This window comes from Pongo abelii, chromosome 16 (assembly GCF_028885655.2).
Source record: "Pongo abelii isolate AG06213 chromosome 16, NHGRI_mPonAbe1-v2.0_pri, whole genome shotgun sequence".
NCBI classification, from domain to species: Eukaryota; Metazoa; Chordata; class Mammalia; order Primates; family Hominidae; genus Pongo; species Pongo abelii.
In genome coordinates this window covers 57,607,506-57,624,853 of record NC_072001.2, presented here as the reverse complement: position 1 = coordinate 57,624,853, position 17,348 = coordinate 57,607,506, and positions in this window count along the sequence as shown.

The window sequence follows — 17,348 nt, the reverse complement described above, 5'->3', positions numbered from 1 at the left end:
TTGGGATCCTTTCTTTATCCATGACCTTTGGGAGTTTGATTATTAAATGCCTTGAGGTAGTCTTCTTTGGGTTAAATCTGCTTGGTGTTCTATAACCTTCTTGTACTTGGACATTGATTGTATCTTTCTGTAGGTATGGGAAGTTCTCTGGTAATATCCCATTGAATAACTTTTCTCCCCATCTCTTTTTCTACCTTTTCTTTAAGGCCTATAACTCTTAGCTTTGCCCATTCGAGGCTATTTTCCTGACCCTGTAGGCATGGTTTTTGTTTATTATTCTTTTTCCTTTTTTTTCTTCTCTGTGTATCTTCAAATAGCTTGTCTTCAAGCTCAGTAATTTTTTTCTCCTGCTTGATCAATTCTGCTTTAAAAGACTCTGAGTCATGCTTCAGTATCTCAATTACATTTTTCAGCTCTAGAATTTTTGCTTCATTCTTTCTAAGTGCTTCAATTTTTTGTTAAATATATCTGATAGGATTCTGAATTCCTTCTATGTGTTATTTTGAATTTGAGTTTCCTCCAACATAGCATTTTGAATTCTCCCTTTGAAAGACCACATATCTCTTTTTCCCTAGGACTAGTTCCTGGCGCCTTATTTACTTCATTTCCTGGATGGTGCTGATGCTGTCTGATGTTCTTCGGTATCTGGGCATGTAAGAGTTAGGTACTTATTTTATTCTTCACTGTCTGGGCTTATTTGTAGCCGTCCTTCTTGGGAAGATTTTCCAGATATTTGAAAGAACTCGAGTGTTGTGGTCTAAGCTGTATATGCTTTAGGGGGCACCCCAAGCTCAGTAATTCTATGGTTCTTGCAGACATATAGAGGTACTGTCTTGACGGTCTTTGACCAGATTTAGGAGAATTCTCTGGATTACTAAGCACAGACTCTTATTCTTTTCCCTTAGTTTCTCCCAAACATACAGAGTCTCTCTCTATTCTGATCCATGTAAATCTGTGGGTGAAGTGACACAAGCACCCCTATGGACACCACTACTATGACTGTACTGGGCAGACCTGAAGCCAGAACATCACTGAGCCTTTCTCAAGGCCTGCCGTAACCACTTCCTGGCTACTGCCTATGTTCTCTGAAGGCCGTGGGACTCTATAATTGACAGGTGGCAAAGACAGCGAGGCCTGTGTCCTTACTTTCAGAATGGCAAGGTCCTCCTGGCCCTGGGTGGATCTGCAAGTGCCATCTGAGGTTCAGGGACTAGAGTAAAAAACCTTAGAAGTGTACCTGTACCCTATTGTAGTGCAGATAAGCTGGCACTCAAACCACAAGATGCAGTTCTTCCCAGTGTTCCTTCCCCTTTCAAAGGCATACATAGGAGCCTTACCCCTTACCACCTGCCACCTCAGGCTACAAGGAATACTGCCAGACTACTGCCACTGTTCCCTTAAGGCCCAAGGACTCTTAAGTCAGCTGTTAATGAATGTTGCCTGTCATGGCACTTACCCTTCACTGCAGTTCCCTCTGTTCCAGGGCAGGTCCAGAAATGCTGTTCAAGAATCAAGTCCTGGAATCAGAAACTCAAAGTACCCACTCAGTGCTCCACCCTCCTGTGGGTGTGCTGGTATCTAAGGTGCAAGATAAAGTCTCCTTTACTTTTACCTCTGCTTTTCTCAAATGGAAGAAATTTTGTTCTGTAGTTATCACAGCTAGTAATGTGCTGAGTCTCACCTGAAGCCAGCAAATCTCAGAGGCTCACCCAAGGCCCTTGATGTAGTACCTGGGTATCACTGCTGGTTATTCAGGGCCTAAGGGCCCTTCAGTCAGCAGGTGATGAGTGCTGCCAGGACTGGGTCTTGTTCTTTAAGGTAATGGGTTCCCTTCTGTCCCAGGATTTGCCTAGAAATGTCATCTGGGAGCTAGGGCCTGAATCGGGGGCCTCAGGACACTGACCGGTGCCCTATCCTGTTGTGGCTGAGCTGGTATCCAAGACGGCAAACAAAGTCTTCTCCACTCTTCCCTCTCCTCTTTTCAAGTGGAAGGAAGGGATTTATTTTGAAGCTGAAAGTGCAGTCTGGGGTTAGGGGAGGGGCAATACCAGCGTTTCCTTACCTACTTCAGCTGTTGTCTCAGTATGTCGCATTCCCCCTTAGTCCAGTGTCTCTGGGCTTGGTTCAACACTAGGACTCACCTATGAATTGCTGTCTTTGTGGTCTAGACTGCCTTTCAAGTTTCTTGGAGACACAGAGTGCTGTAGCCCTTGGTAACAAGGTTTGCAGAGACTAAAGTTCAATTTGTTGGGGTCGGTGATTCCCTTCTGGCTATGGCTGGTTTAAATACTCCCACCATGGGCAGGCTGAGTTTGTTTTTGTTTTTTTTTTTGTGTTCCAACAGGACAGCACTTACTGTATTTTATTTTAAATAAATTTAATTTTTTGACTCAGGTCTCACTCTGTCACCCAGGTTGGAGTGCAGTGGCATGATATCAGCTCACTGCATCCTCGGCCTTTCAGGCTCAAGCAATTCTCCCACCTCATCTTCCCTATAGCTGGGATCACAGGCACATGCTATCATGCCTGGCTAAACTTTTTTTGTTTGTATTTTTGGTAGAGATGGGGTTTCACCATGTTTCCCAGGCTAGTCTTGAACTCCTGAGCTCAAGCAATCTGCCTGCCTCGGCCTCCCAAATTGCTGGGATTACAGGCATGAGCCACCATGCCTTGCCAGTACTTAGTTTAGTGCCTCACAATTGCTACGTTCTCCCTCCCACAGGACCCAGAGATTCCACTGCTGCTGGGGATGGGGAAGGGATGGTGTCGGTAATTCAGGCCTTTTTTTCCTATCTTCTTAGTGCCTCTTTCATCAATATGAAGTTAAAACCAAGTACTGTGAGTGCTTACTTGATTTCTCGTTCTTATAATGGTGTTATTATTTTTTTTCTTTGCTGTGTAGATGGTTAACTTGGTGTTCTTGTAGGAGGACCATTGGTGCTTTCTATTCCACCATCTTGCTCTGCCTCCCCACATACCAATTCTGACAGGTACTGTCTTTACTTTAATTCAGCTTCTAGTATTTTTAAATTTGTTATTATTCTTCCAATAGACAAAGGTTGTTGGTAAGACATTGACTTTAAAATATATATGATTTTCAGCTCTCATTTTTTTATTCATACTTTATTGCATATGGTCAAAAAAAGACAGTGTGTTACTGATCTTTTGGAATATATTGAGTTTGCCTTTGTATTCTATTAGCTGTTTTTCTAAATGTTCTGCCTAAGCTCAAAAGCAATTCATATTCAGTGAATGTTGTGAAACAGCAAAGATGATAGCCTTCTCCTTCCTCTGGTTGCTCCATCTCGGGGGTACTGACCTGTTGCTGGCCCAAGTGTGCCTATAGGAGGTGGCTGGAGACCCTTGTTGGGAGGTCTCACCCAGTCAGGAGGAATGGGATCAGGGTCTTGCTTAAAGAAGCAGTCTGGCTGCTTTTTTGTAGAGTAGGTGTGCTGCATTGCGGGGGGACCCTTGTTTTTCTGGACCATTTGGAATGTCCAGTGCTGGCATGCTGGAATGGCTTAGTCTACGAAACCACAGAGATGGTGGTCACCCTTTCCCATGGGAGCTCTGTACCAGGGATAGATTAGAGCTCTGTCTGTATAACCCTGGCTGAAGTGGCTGAAGCCCCCACGGGGAGGTCCCGCCTCCCTGTGGAAACAGAATGGATTGGGATCCTGCTTAAAGATGTTGTCTGGCCATGATCTGGCAGGGAATTTGTACTGCATTGTGGGGGACCCTTCCTCATCTGGACCCTTCGGATTCTCCAGTGCTTGCAGGCTGGAATGGCTGAGTCTAACAAACCACTGAGATGGCAGCTGCCCCTACCCCAGGAACAAACTTCAGCTTGTTGCTGTTGACTGGCTGGAATTCCAAGCCAGTAGGTCTTAACTTGTGAGGTACCCTGGAAGTGGGGCCCATGGAATGATTTTGTTTGTTTCCTGGATTCAGCCCCTTTCCTAGGGCTATGTACAGATGGATCGGCCTGCCTTGCTGGGGATCTCAGGGCCAGAGTATGTAAAACTCCTGGCTCTCTGTGTGTGCCTAAGTGGCTGCTCTGCTGAGACTCCACACAGCCCTTCCAATAGACAAAAGTTATAGGTAAGATACTAACTTTGAAATACCAAAGTTGGCTGGGCACGGTGGCGCATGCCTGTAATTCCAGCACTTTGGGAGGCCAAGGCAGAAGGATCACCCGAGATCAGGAGTTTGAGACCAGCCTGACCAACATGGAGAAACCCTGTCTCTACTAAAAATACAAAATTAGCCGGGCCTGGTGGCGCATGCCTGTAATCCCAGCTACTCAGGAGCCTGAGGCGGGGTAGTTGCTTGAACCCGGGGGGCAGAGGTTGCGGTGAGCCGAGATCGCGCCATTGCACTCCAGCCTGGGCAACAAGAGCGACACTCCATCTCAAAAGAAAGAAAAAGAAAAGAAATACGAAAGTTATTGTGTATTGGACCCAAGGCTCTGGTAGTGTGGGCCCATGAGGGGATCTCCTGATCCGGGGGTTGCAAAGGTCCGTGGGAGAAGAACCCAGGCAGGGTTGCACAATCGCTCATTATTTGCCTTGTCTGGGGTGGGGTTCCTTTGGCTCTGTGCTGCCTCTGGGTGGGCCATTACCCCAGTCTGCTTTTCTTCATTCTCTATGGGTTGATTTGTTTGCCTAGTCAGTCCCAGTGCATGAACCTATATATTACAGTTTTAGTTGCTGAATTCACTCATCACTCTCATTCCTCTTCCTGAGTGCCATCTTGAGTTCTTCCTCCTTAACATTGAATTTAAATTTATTACATTTAGTCTTTAAAGTTAAGTAACTGAAATATCATTTCTTCTAAATTCTTTTTTTAATCATGCTAAGTCTGAATGTAAGTTCTTAAATTTTACTAAAGTTTAGTTTGTTCAATTCATACTACAAAAAACTATTTTCATCAAGATTAAGGCCATTTAATTAAATTCTATCTCCACATTACAAATTGGTATGTTTGCAATTATCTGGGCCTGTTACAGTATTATGGTTTTTCATTTTTTTTTTAGTTCACAATTATGGTGTACAACATGATGTTGAAGTGGCATCACTGTCTGGCATAAATACCCAGGGTTGATTGACTTGCACCAAGAAAATTAAGGACACAAACATACGTGAGTGGGTTAAGGAGTGGAAAGTTTAATAGGCGGAAGAAAGGAGAGAGGAGAGCAGCTCCTTGCAAAACAGAAAGAGGCATCCAAAAATGAGAAAAGTGGCAGACTGCAGCAGAATTTATAGGCAGGCTTGAGAAGGAGGTGTCTGATTTATGTAGGGCTCACAGATTGCTTCTATCAGGTGTGATGTTTGCAAAGCACATGGGGAAGGGTGGTTGCCCCACCCTAATCTTATTATGCAAATAGACTTTCCACTTGGCCAGCACCATCTTGTCTGCTTTTTACTGTACACATGGCTGGCAAAGAAGGGAAGATGGAGCCACCATTCTTAACATGCCTAATCCAAGGTAGTATTTTTCTGTTGGCACAACTGCTGGCATTTGCCTGTGCAAGCTTCCAGCTTGCTTGTCTGTGTCTGCAGCTCAATTTTACAGGTTGCTCTTTGTTAGAAAATGATTTTGGAACTGCTTTTTATTAAAAGAAAAACCTTATCAAGGACTTCCTTACACTCACTATCTGCTAAATAGTTTATTTTTCACTTCTATATCAGTGTTTTGGTATATATACATATATCATGGAATGAAAAAATCAAGCTATTTAACATACATAATAGCTCACATTCTTATTTTTTTGTGATGAAAACACTAAACATAATGTTTAAAGCAATTTTTAGTTATACAATATATTATTATTAACTGTAGTCACCAGGATGTATAATAGATCTCTTGAACTTATTCCTCCTATTTAAATGGAATGTTATTTCCTTTGGCCACTATCTTCTTTATCCCTCTATACCCCAGCCTCTGGTAATCACCATTTTATTCTCTGTTCTGTGAGTTCAACTTTTTCAGATTCCATGTAATTGGGATCATGCAGTATTTATCTTTTTGTTCCTAGGTTATTTCACTTAATATATAATTATCTCCAGGTTTACTTATGTTGTCACATATGACAACATTTTTAAGGCTTAGTAGTATTCCATTGTATATATATGCCAAGTTTTACCTTTTCATCCATTTGATGGACACTTTGGTGAATTCCATATCTTGGCTATTGTGACTAATGCTGCAGTGAACATGGGAGGGCAAATATATCTTCAGTATACTGACTTTATGTTCTTTGAGTATATACCCAGTAGTGGGAATACAGATTAGATGGCAGCTTTATTTTTATTTTTAGGAATCTCCATGCTGTTTTCCATAATGTCTGTAGTAATTTACATTCTCACTAACAGTGTCCAAGGTTTCCCTATCTCCACATCCTTCCCAATCCTATCTTTTTTGTTTTTTTGGTAATTGCCATTTTAACAGGTGTGAGGTGTTATCTCATTATGGTTTTGATTCACATTTCTCAAATGATTAGTGATGTTGAGCATTTAGAAATATCCTTGTTGGCTATGTATATGTCTTAGGCAAAGAGTCAATTCTAGTTTTTTCCCCATTTTTAAATTAGGTGGTTTTTTTATTGTTTGTTTTTGGTGTTGAGTTCCTCACATATTTTGGATATTAATTTCTAATCAGATATATGGTTTTAAAATATTTTCTCCTGTGCAGTCACTTTACTCTGTTGTTTCCTTTGATGTGTAGAAACTTTTGGTTTGATGTCATCACACTTGTCTAATTTTGCTCTTGTTTCTGGTGCTTTTGGGGTCCTATCCAAAAATTCTTTGCCTAGACAAGTGTCATGAAGATTTCTCACTACGTTTTATAGTTTCAGGTCTTACAGATAAATATTCGACCCATGTTGACTTGATTTTTGTATGTAGTGTGAGGTGAGGTTCTGTTTTGTTTTCCATGTTGATTTCCAGTTTTCCCATCACCATTCATTAAACAGATCTTACTTTCTCCATTGTGTGTTTTTGGCATCTTTACAGAAAATCAGTTGACTGTAAATGTGTGGATTAATTTCTGGGCTCCCTATTCTGTTCTCTCTTCTGTTGGATGGAATGATCCATATATGTCTGCTAGGTCTATTTGGTCTAATGTGTAATTCAAGTCCAGTGTTTCCTTGTTGACTTTCTGTCTGGATGATCTGTCCATAGTTCAAAGTGGGGTTTTGAATTTCCCTCCTTATTTTTTTATTTCATTCAATCTCTGCATCAGATATCTTAATATATGTTTTATATATTAACTGTTCCAATGTTGGGTGCATATATGTTTATAATTGTTATATCTTCTCAATCAGTTGACCACTTTATCATGAATGAATAACCTTCTTTGTCTCATAGTCTTTTACTTAAGGTATTGTATTAGTCTGTTCTTACACTGCTAAAGAAGACATACCCAAGATAGGGTAATTTATAAAGAAAAAGAGGTTTAATGGACTCATAGTTCCACATGGCTGGGGAGGCCTCACAGATCTCATGAGACTTACTCACTGTCATGAGAATAGCACAGGAAAAATCTGCCCCCATGATTCAATTACCTCCCACTGGGTCCCTCCCACAACATGTGGGGATTACAGGAACTACAATTCAAGATGAGATGTGGGTGGGGACATAACCAAACCATATCAAGAATCTATTTTATCAGATGTAAATACAGCTACCCTAGCTTTCCTGTGGTTCCTGTTTGCATGAAATATCTTTTCCCACCATTTTACTTTCAATCTTTGTTTTCTTTAAGGTAAATTGGGTCTTTTAAAGGCAGCTATGCAACTATACAGTATAGGCAGGTCTTTCTATCCATGCAGGGACTCAGTGTTTTGATTAGAGAAATTAATCTACTTGTATTCATGGTAATTATTGATTGGTAAGAACTTACCACTGCCACTTTAAACATTGTTTTCTGGTTGTTTTGAAGATCCTTTTTTCCTTTCTTCTTTTATGGTTGTCTGTATGATTTGGTGATTTTTTTCTAGTGGTATGCTTTGATTCCTTATTTTATATATTTTGTGTGTCTGCCATAGGTTTTTGTTTTGTGGTTACCATGAGTCTTACACAGAACGTCTTATAGTTATAAAATGCAATTTTAAGCTAGTAATTTTGATTAAATAAAAAACTATACTATTACTCCATATCCCCCTTCTCCCATATTTTTTTTTTTTGGTGTCACAATTTACATCTTGTATTGTTTTCCCTTAACAAATTATTGTAGCTATTAATATGTTTAATGGTTTTGCCTGTTAACCTTCATACTACAAATGTAAGTTTTCCCACTTCACCATTATAGCATTATAGTAATCTGAATTTGTGTACTTACTTTTCTGGTGAGCTTTATGACATCCTATGAGTTTGTTACTTATTAGTATCATTTTATTTCATCATGAAGAATTCCCTTTAGCGTTTTATATAAGATATGTCTGGTGGTGAGGAACTGTCCCAACTTTTGTTTGTCTTGGAAAGTCTTTACCTCTTCTTCATTTCTAAGATGCAGTTTTCTGGATCAAGTATCCTTGGTTGGCATATTATTTTTCCTTAAGCACTTTGAATATATTATACCACTTTCTCCCAGTTTGTAAGGTGTCTACTAACAAGTCCACTGCTAGCTTTAGTGGAACTCCCTTAAATGATATGCTGCTTTTCTCTGTTTTCAGGACCCTCTTTTTCCTTTTGATTCTGACAATTTCATTATAATTTGTCTTGGTGTAGTCTTATTTGAATAGAATCTGATTGGAGGCCTTTGACCTTCCCATACCTGCATATTTATATATTTCTCAAGATCTGGAAAATTTTCTTCTATTATTTCATTAAGTTTTTTGACCTTCTCCTTCCTAAATTCTCATGTTCAAAAATATGCTCTTTTGATGCTGTCTCATGAATCCTGTCAGCTTTCTTTATTTTGTATTCTTTTGCTGTCCTCTGACTGTATATTTTCAAATAACCTGTTTTTAACTTCACAGATTCTTTCTTCTGCTTCATCCACTCTTCTGTTGATGTTCTGTATTGCATTTCTCATTGTATCTTTTATTTTTTAGCTGTGGAGATTTTAAAAAATCAATCCAAGTGTGGTGGCATGTGCCTATAGTGCCAGCTGCTTAAGAGGCTGAGGTGGGATGATAACTTGAGAACAGAAGGTCAAATCCAGCCTGAGCAGTATAGTAAGACTCTGTCTTTAAAGAAACAATAATAGGACACAGGAAGGGGAACATCACACTTTGGGGACTGTTGTGGGGTGGGGGGAGGGGGAGGGATAGCATTGGGAGATATACCTAATGCTAGATGATGAGTTAGTGGGTGCAGCGCACCAGCATGGCACATGTATACATATGTAACTAACCTGCACATTGAGCACATGTACCATAAAACCTAAAGTATAATAATAATAATAATAATAATAATAAACAATAATAATAATTTCAGTCTTTCAGTTAAATTTTTCATTTTGGTCGCGTATTTGATCTTAATGAATTGTTTCTCTGTATTCCTGAAGCTCAGTGATCTTCTCTAAAATAGTTATTTTGAACTATATGTCAGGCAGTTTGTGTGTCTCCATCTTATTAAGGTCAGCTGTGGGAAAATTCTTGCGTTCTTTTGGAGATATTTTTCCTTGTTCTTTTTTTTTTTTTTCATGTTTCTTGTTGCCTTATGCTGATATTTGAATATTTGGTGGAGGAGTCACCTCTTTCAGACTTTATAGACTGATTTCCTGGTGGGAAAACTTTTTCCTATGGTAGAGTGCATGGGTGCTTGCTGGGTGAGGTGCAACAGTTCTGGCAGTAGCGAGGGTGCATCTTTATAGTTGCTGTGTGGCTCTGACAACTGAAGTTCATATCCCTAAATATTTACAAGATCCTCAGTGGCCTGAATGTTTGCATTGGCTGCAAGGGTTGTTGGAATCTTCAGTGGCAATGGCTGCTAAGATTCTCCTGATCTCTTTTTCTCTCTCTGGGGAAGTTGTGGCTAAGCGGATTCTTGTTGGCAGTGGGTCTGGCTTGTGGGCCTGCTCATGGTTGCAGTGGTACCTATGTCCAATGAGTGGCACCCGTGAAGCAGCCATGGAGCTGAGTGAGGCCTAAAGTATAGGCATGCATTGAAGGACTTCAGCTCAGAGATCCAGGTTGGAAATGGCACAGCTGTGTGGGGCACAATCACTTCTCCTACCATGTTGGCAATAGTATGTGACAAACAGGGTTTTTTGAAGCAGCCAGAGAGCCAAGAATGAGAGAATAGGTGTTTGCAGTTATACCGGTTCTGGGGTCAAGGTGGGGCCTACTTCTCTGTGGTAGCTTAGCTGAATCCTGGAACACAGACATGCACGGTGAGAACCTGGGTCCAGGCCCAGAGTGTGAACTAACTCACTATAAAGATGGCTGTGATGTCTGAGACATGGGTGGGTGTAGTTACATAGCCTGGGTCTGGATTGTGGACACTCACAGGAAAGCCGCTGCTTGCGCTTCAAGACACATGTAGGTTTGAGAAAATGGTAGCTCCTTTATCATAGTGGCTTAATAGTGAGGTTATGGGGAATGCAGCTGCATCTCTCTTTCTGTGATTCCCTGGAAGTAACTGGTTGGTTACCTCAGTGGCAAAACATTCTAGTGTCCTCTGTGGAGCAAGCCACTGGAAACCATGATAGTTCCTGCTGCTGCATGGCTGATACTGGCAACCTCTGCTTTTTTTCTTTGTTCCTAGCCGTCTTCTGGTGTCTCAGGTATGCTAATCTCACCAGTGATCCTTTCTATGTAGATATAATCTTTTTTTTTGCTTCATTGTGTTGCTGCAGATTCTTTAATAGGCCCTTGAGCCCTGCTAGGGCTATTTTGATTTGTAAATTGCTGTCTATATTTTTGGCAGGGAAGATGAAGGCTGGTATTTCCTACTCCAGTATCATGGTGATGTCACTTCTCAATCTAGCCATCTTTTTAGCTAGTGTGCCCCTCTACCTTGGTTTTCTAGTTTGTACTTGTATGATTATTGTAAAAAGCTTTAATTTAACCCTCTTACTTTAATCCTGTATCATCTGTAATTTATTGTCATATTTGTCACACTTGGAAAGTGTTCTCTCTTATTTTATGCTTTCTAATTTTTCTTGTCTCCTGTATTTCTATTCAATTTTCTATTGTTGTTTGGACTATTTTGTTGGTGTTTATTATTCTTCTACACTGATTTAGAAGAAAGAAATCTTATTTTTAACTCCATAGGTGGTGAATTAAAGTTTTCCAAAAATGTTTATATACGGTCATTGATAAACACCCATAGCATGACTTTTGTTTCAAATTATGAGTTAAGAAATAGAGCACATTTATTTCTTATTTTTTGATCTGGTTCCCTAACTTTCCCTATACTTTATCAGTTCATTCTGGAGCAATGAATTCTTTCATTTAGAAATGCAATTTTTCAAGGTAAAACTATTTTCCAAACATGTTTTAATTATTACTTATGTTTACCTTATCAGCCTTTCTTCCATGAGCAGTTAGTTCTTTTATTCAGTTGTCCTTTGTGTTTTGTCTCATTGCTTAATAGTTAATTGCTACCATTATTTGAGTGTTTATCAATTACTACTATTCTAAATATTATATGCATTAAGTTATTTAATCTTTACAATACTTTTATAAGAATAGTATAGTAATCGTCATTGAACAGATGAGAAAAATTGATGATCTAAGTTTTGATTTCATGAATAGCTTCAAGACATTGTACAAGTTATTTAACCCTTCTAAGCCATAAAAAATGATGAGTTCATGTCGTTTTTAGGGACATGGATGAAATTGGAAATCATCATTCTCAGTAAACTATCGCAAGAACAAAAAACCAAACACCGCATATTCTCACTGATAGGTGGGAATTGAACAATGAGAACACATGGACACAGGAAGGGGAACATCACACTTTGGGGACTGTTGTGGGGTGGGGGGAGGGGGGAGGGATAGCATTGGGAGATATACCTAATGCTAGATGATGAGTTGGTGGGTGCAGCGCACCAGCATGGCACATGTATACATATGTAACTTACCTGCACATTGCGCACATGTACCATAGAGCCTAAAGTATAATAATAATAATAATAAAAAATAAATAAATAAATAAATAAATAAATAAACACACACACACACACACACACACAAAAAAAAAACTTAGATCAGTCTGAATCTAAAGCCTCTACAGTAATGGCTCTGAGCTGGATTACTTTTGCCTACCACCCTAAGTGACACTTGGCAATGTCTGGAGACATTTTGGTTATGATAATTGAAGGACTTGGGATGTGCTCCTGGCATAAGGTGGGTAGAGTCCAGAGATGGTAACTGAACATCTTACAATGCACATGGCAGGCTTCCACAATAAAGGGTCATCTTGTCCCACATGTAATATTTTTTCTCATTATTTGTTTCTTTTTGCTGTCTTCATCATTACAATATGTACTATTTATTTCATCCAAAGTATATGTTGTTTTGACATTGGCTCTTCATTTAATACCTATTAGATTAATTGAATTGGTGTTTTAACACCTCCCAATAAAGAAGAAATATAGGTCCACACATTTCCACTGTTAAATTCTACCAAATATTTAAGAATGAATTAATACCATTTCATCACAATCTCTTTGACAGAGTAAAGAAGAAGAGAATTCCCCATACAATTTTGGAGGCCATATATAGTCTATATTCTGCATGATTTACAGACCATAAGAGGCACTATATATATATATATATAAAATATATATGTATACATGTATATATGTGTGTATATATATGTATACATGTATATATGTGTGTATATATGTATAAATATACAGTCTATATGGTATATCTTCCACAAAATGTTACACAATTGAATATATATATATATGAAGAGCAGATATTTTGACAAAGTAGGATTTACTAGTGAAATGTAAAGTTATTTCAACAATCAAAAATGAACCAAAGTAATTTACCACATAGACTACAGCAGAAAAATTGTCGTCCTAATTGATGAGAAAAAGCATTAGACAAAATTCAAAAGTCATTTATGATAGAAACTTTTAAAGAGTAGGAGTAGGAGGCAACTTCCTTAAGCTAATAAAAGGCATGAATAAAACGTCCAGCTAACATATTTAGTGGTGACAGACTCAATAGATTCTCCCTAAGATTGAGAACAAAGCAAGTATATCTGTGCTCACCACTCCTATACAAAATCAGACTGGCAGCCTTAGCAAGTGCACTGAGGAAAGAAAAAGAAATAATATGTGTACAGAGTGGAAAGGAAGAAAAATAATTGCCTCTCTTTAATAATTGTCAATGTACAAAATCCCAAGGAATCAAAAAAAATGCTAAAACTAATAAAATGAGGTTAGTGAGGTTTCAGGATACCAAGTCAACATACAAAAATCTTTCTTTGTACAGGAACTGAACAATTGGACTTCGACTTTCATTCTCAAAGTAACATTTATACTCTTGTACACACACAGAAGAAATCCTTGGTAGGATTTGTATGCTGAAAACCATAAGACAGTAATAAAAGAAATCAATGAAGACTTAAATAAGTGGAGACATATACTGTGCCCATGAATTGAAAATTCAATATTGTTAAGACATCGGTTGTTTGTAAATTGGTGTATGGATTTAATAAGTTCTCAGTCAAAATACCAGTAGGCTGTTAAATTTTTTTTTTTTTTTTTGAGACAGAGTTTCGCTCTTGTTGCCCAGGCTGGAGTGCAATGGCGTGATCTCGTCTCACTGCAACCTCCATCTGCTGGGTTCAAGTGATTCTCCCGCCTCAGCCTCCCGGGTAGCTGGGATTACAGGCATGTGCCACCATGTCTGGCTAATTTTGTATTTTTAGTAGAGATAGATGGGGTTTCTCCATGTTGGTTAGGCTGGTCTTGAACTCCTGACCTCAGGTGATCTGCCTGCCTTGGCCTCCCAAAGTGCTGGGACTACAGGCGTGAGCCACTGTGACTGGCTGGCTGTTAAAATTTTTATAGAGAGGGAGAAGCAGTAGAATATTTCACTGTTTTGAAGAGAAGAACATGGAGAACTCTTACTACCTGAGTTCAAGACAGTATAAAGCTATAGTAATTGCTACAGTGTCACACTGGTAATAACGTATAGAGTCAGAGCAATGGAACAGACTAGAGATGTCAGAAATGGACCCGCCCACATTTGGTCAATTGATTTATGATGAAGGTACAAAGGTAATTCAAAGGGGGAAGTGTAGTATTTTCAATGAATGGTGTGCTGGAACAACTGGACATGCCTATGAAAATTAATTTCTAATTAATTACTCAATTGTAATTTAATAATCATAGATGAACCTTAACTCAAACTTTACACCCTCTGTTAACCTCAAAATGGTTCAGAGGCCAAATTGTAATACCCCAAAGTATAAAATTTCCATATGAAAACATAGGAGAAAAAAATCTTTTTAACCTTGACAGAGGCAAGTAATTCTTACGATAGCAAAGCTATGATCTATAAAAGAGAAAAAATGACTTCATCAAATTCGACTTTATGGAAGTGAAAACCTTTTGTTTTCTCTGAAAGAGATTGTTATAAAAATGAAAAGACTAGCCACAGACTGGGATGAAATAGTTGCACATTTCATATCTGACAAAGGGTTTGTATATGGAATAGAAAAATATGTCCCCAAACTCAACAATAAACAACTCATTAAATAAATGGGCAAAAGATTTGCAGATACTTCACTAAAGAAAATATATGGATGTCAAATAAGCACATACAGAAATACTCAATGTTATTAGTCCTCAGATGAATACAAATTAAAGCCATGTTGAGATGCTATTTTGTGTATATCAGAAGAAGAACTAAAATAAAGAACTGACGATACCCAGTGCTTGCAAAGATGCAGAGCAACTGAAACTCTCATGCATTTCTGCTGGAAATGTACAATTTTACAACTACTTTCAAAAAAGTTTGATAGTTCCTTATGAAGTTAAAGATATACTTATCATAAGACCTAGAAATCACACTCTAATAATCACCTAAGAAAAATAAAAACAGGTATACACAAAATCCTGTATGTGAATGTTTATAAAAACTTTGTTCATAATATTGCCAAACAATGTAAGTGTAGTAAGTGGCGAATGAAATCTTTTTTATGTTCATACAGTGCAGTACTATTCAGCAATAAAAACTAGGTAATAATTGATACATGCCACAATGTAGATGAATCTCTGGTGCATTGTGCCAAGTGAAATAATACAGGCTCAAAAGAATATATACTGTATATTTCTGTTTATATGACATTCTGGAATACACAAAACGTGAGGGACTAGAATGAACCAGTGCTGCAGAGGGTTGACGGTAGGAAAAGTGTTGGTCTATAAAGTAGTAACGTAGAATTTTGAGGCATGATGGAATTGTCCCATATCTTGACTGTTGTGATTAATACATGACTACGTATTTGTCATAACACAGAAATGTATGCCAAAAAAGATAATTTTAGTATATGCAAATTTAAAAATATATATTTTTTGAGACAGTGTCTCATTCTGTTGCCCAGGCTGGAGTGCAGTGATGCATCTTGGCTCCCTGGAACCTCCGCTTCCCAGGCTCAAGTGATTCTCCTGCCTCAGCCTCTCAAGTAGCTGGGACTACCGTGACATGCCACCAGGCCCGACTCATTTTTGTATTTTTTTGGAGACATGGGGCTTTGCCACGTTGACTAGGCTGGTCTCGAACTTCTAAGCTCAAAGCAACCTGCCTGCCTCGGCCTCTCAATGTGCTGGGATTACAGGTGTGAGCCACTGTGCCTAGCCAAACTATGTTTTAAAATAGACAACTAAGCATTACTTTATTTTCATCGATTTGTATATACATTTTTAATAAATATGCTTATTGATGCCTGGAAGTCATTCATTACAAGAAGAAACATTATGTACTATTAAGGGAGAAAAAATCACCAATTAAACCATAACATGCCAAAGGATTATACATGTATCCTGATTTCAAAGTTGTGATCTAGAACTAGAAATACCATTTGACCCAGCCATCCCATTACTGGGTATATACCCAAAGGACTATAAATCATGCTGCTATAAAGACACATGCGCACGTATGTTTGTTGCGGCACCATTCACAATAGCAAAGACTTGGAACCAACCCAAATGTCCAACAATGATAGACTGGATTAAGAAAATGTGGCATATATACACCATGGAATACTATTCAGCCATAAAAAATGATGAGTTCATGTCCTTTGTAGGGACATGGATGAAATTGGAAATCATTATTCTCAGTAAACTATCGCAAGGACAAAAAACTAAACACCACATGTTCTCACTCATAGATGGGAATTGAACAATGAGAACACATGGACACAGGAAGGGGAACATCACACTCTGGGGACTGTTGTGGGGTGGGGAGGAGGGGGGAGGGATAGCTTTAGGAGATATACCTAATGCTAAATGATGAGTTAATGGGTACAGCACACCAGCATGGCATATGTATACATATGTAACTAACCTGCACATAGTACACATGTACCTTAAAAAAAAAAAAAGTTGTCATGATGTGAAAAAACATGAGCACTTTTAAACATATGTTATTTAACATTCACAAATTGGAATTGATTCTCCTTCATATCACATATCTTAGTTTTTTATTCTAAAAATCACACTCCAGAAGCCTGAATCACAGAGATGAGTGATCAGTGGAGGCCTGGGGAGTCAAAAGAGCAAAGGGGCAGCTATTTCAAACAAAGGACTGGAGTATAAACACAGGTAACATCAGGGGAGGGCAGTCTCCTGCCTGTGTGCCCAAGAATTTTTCTAAGTAGGTGGAATTAGACATTTATTCAAGGATATTCCCTTAGTCATGTATAAGTATGATCATTTATTATTTGAGTATAAAGATTAAAGCTGCTATAGTAGTCCATAAAGGGGCTAGCTAATATAGTCATATCTTTATGTAATATAGAGAAATTAAAAGGAGAAAATCTTGTTTCATGCATTGTTTTTAAAAAAGACCAAATAAAAGACATTAAGCTAGAATTGTCATTTATAAATGTGCCCCATTTAAGATAAATTCAAGATATAAATTATCCTAGAAGTAGATAAATTAGAGCAGGTTGTAATGGGGACATCTGATTACTTATCTTAATGCATTCAAATTCCTTCGAATAGCAAATACTCCACTCTGGGTTTAAATACTTTGTGTTTGCTAAATTTGATTTACACGTGTATCTTTAAAGACCTGTAATGTGAGGTTTATCCATAGACGAGTAACAGAGCTTTGCCTTTGTGTGTTTTATCTGGAATAAGATGAATAAATTGCTACACACATTAGTGCAACACTCAATTGACAGAGATCACTGGGAACCTTAGAGTGAGTA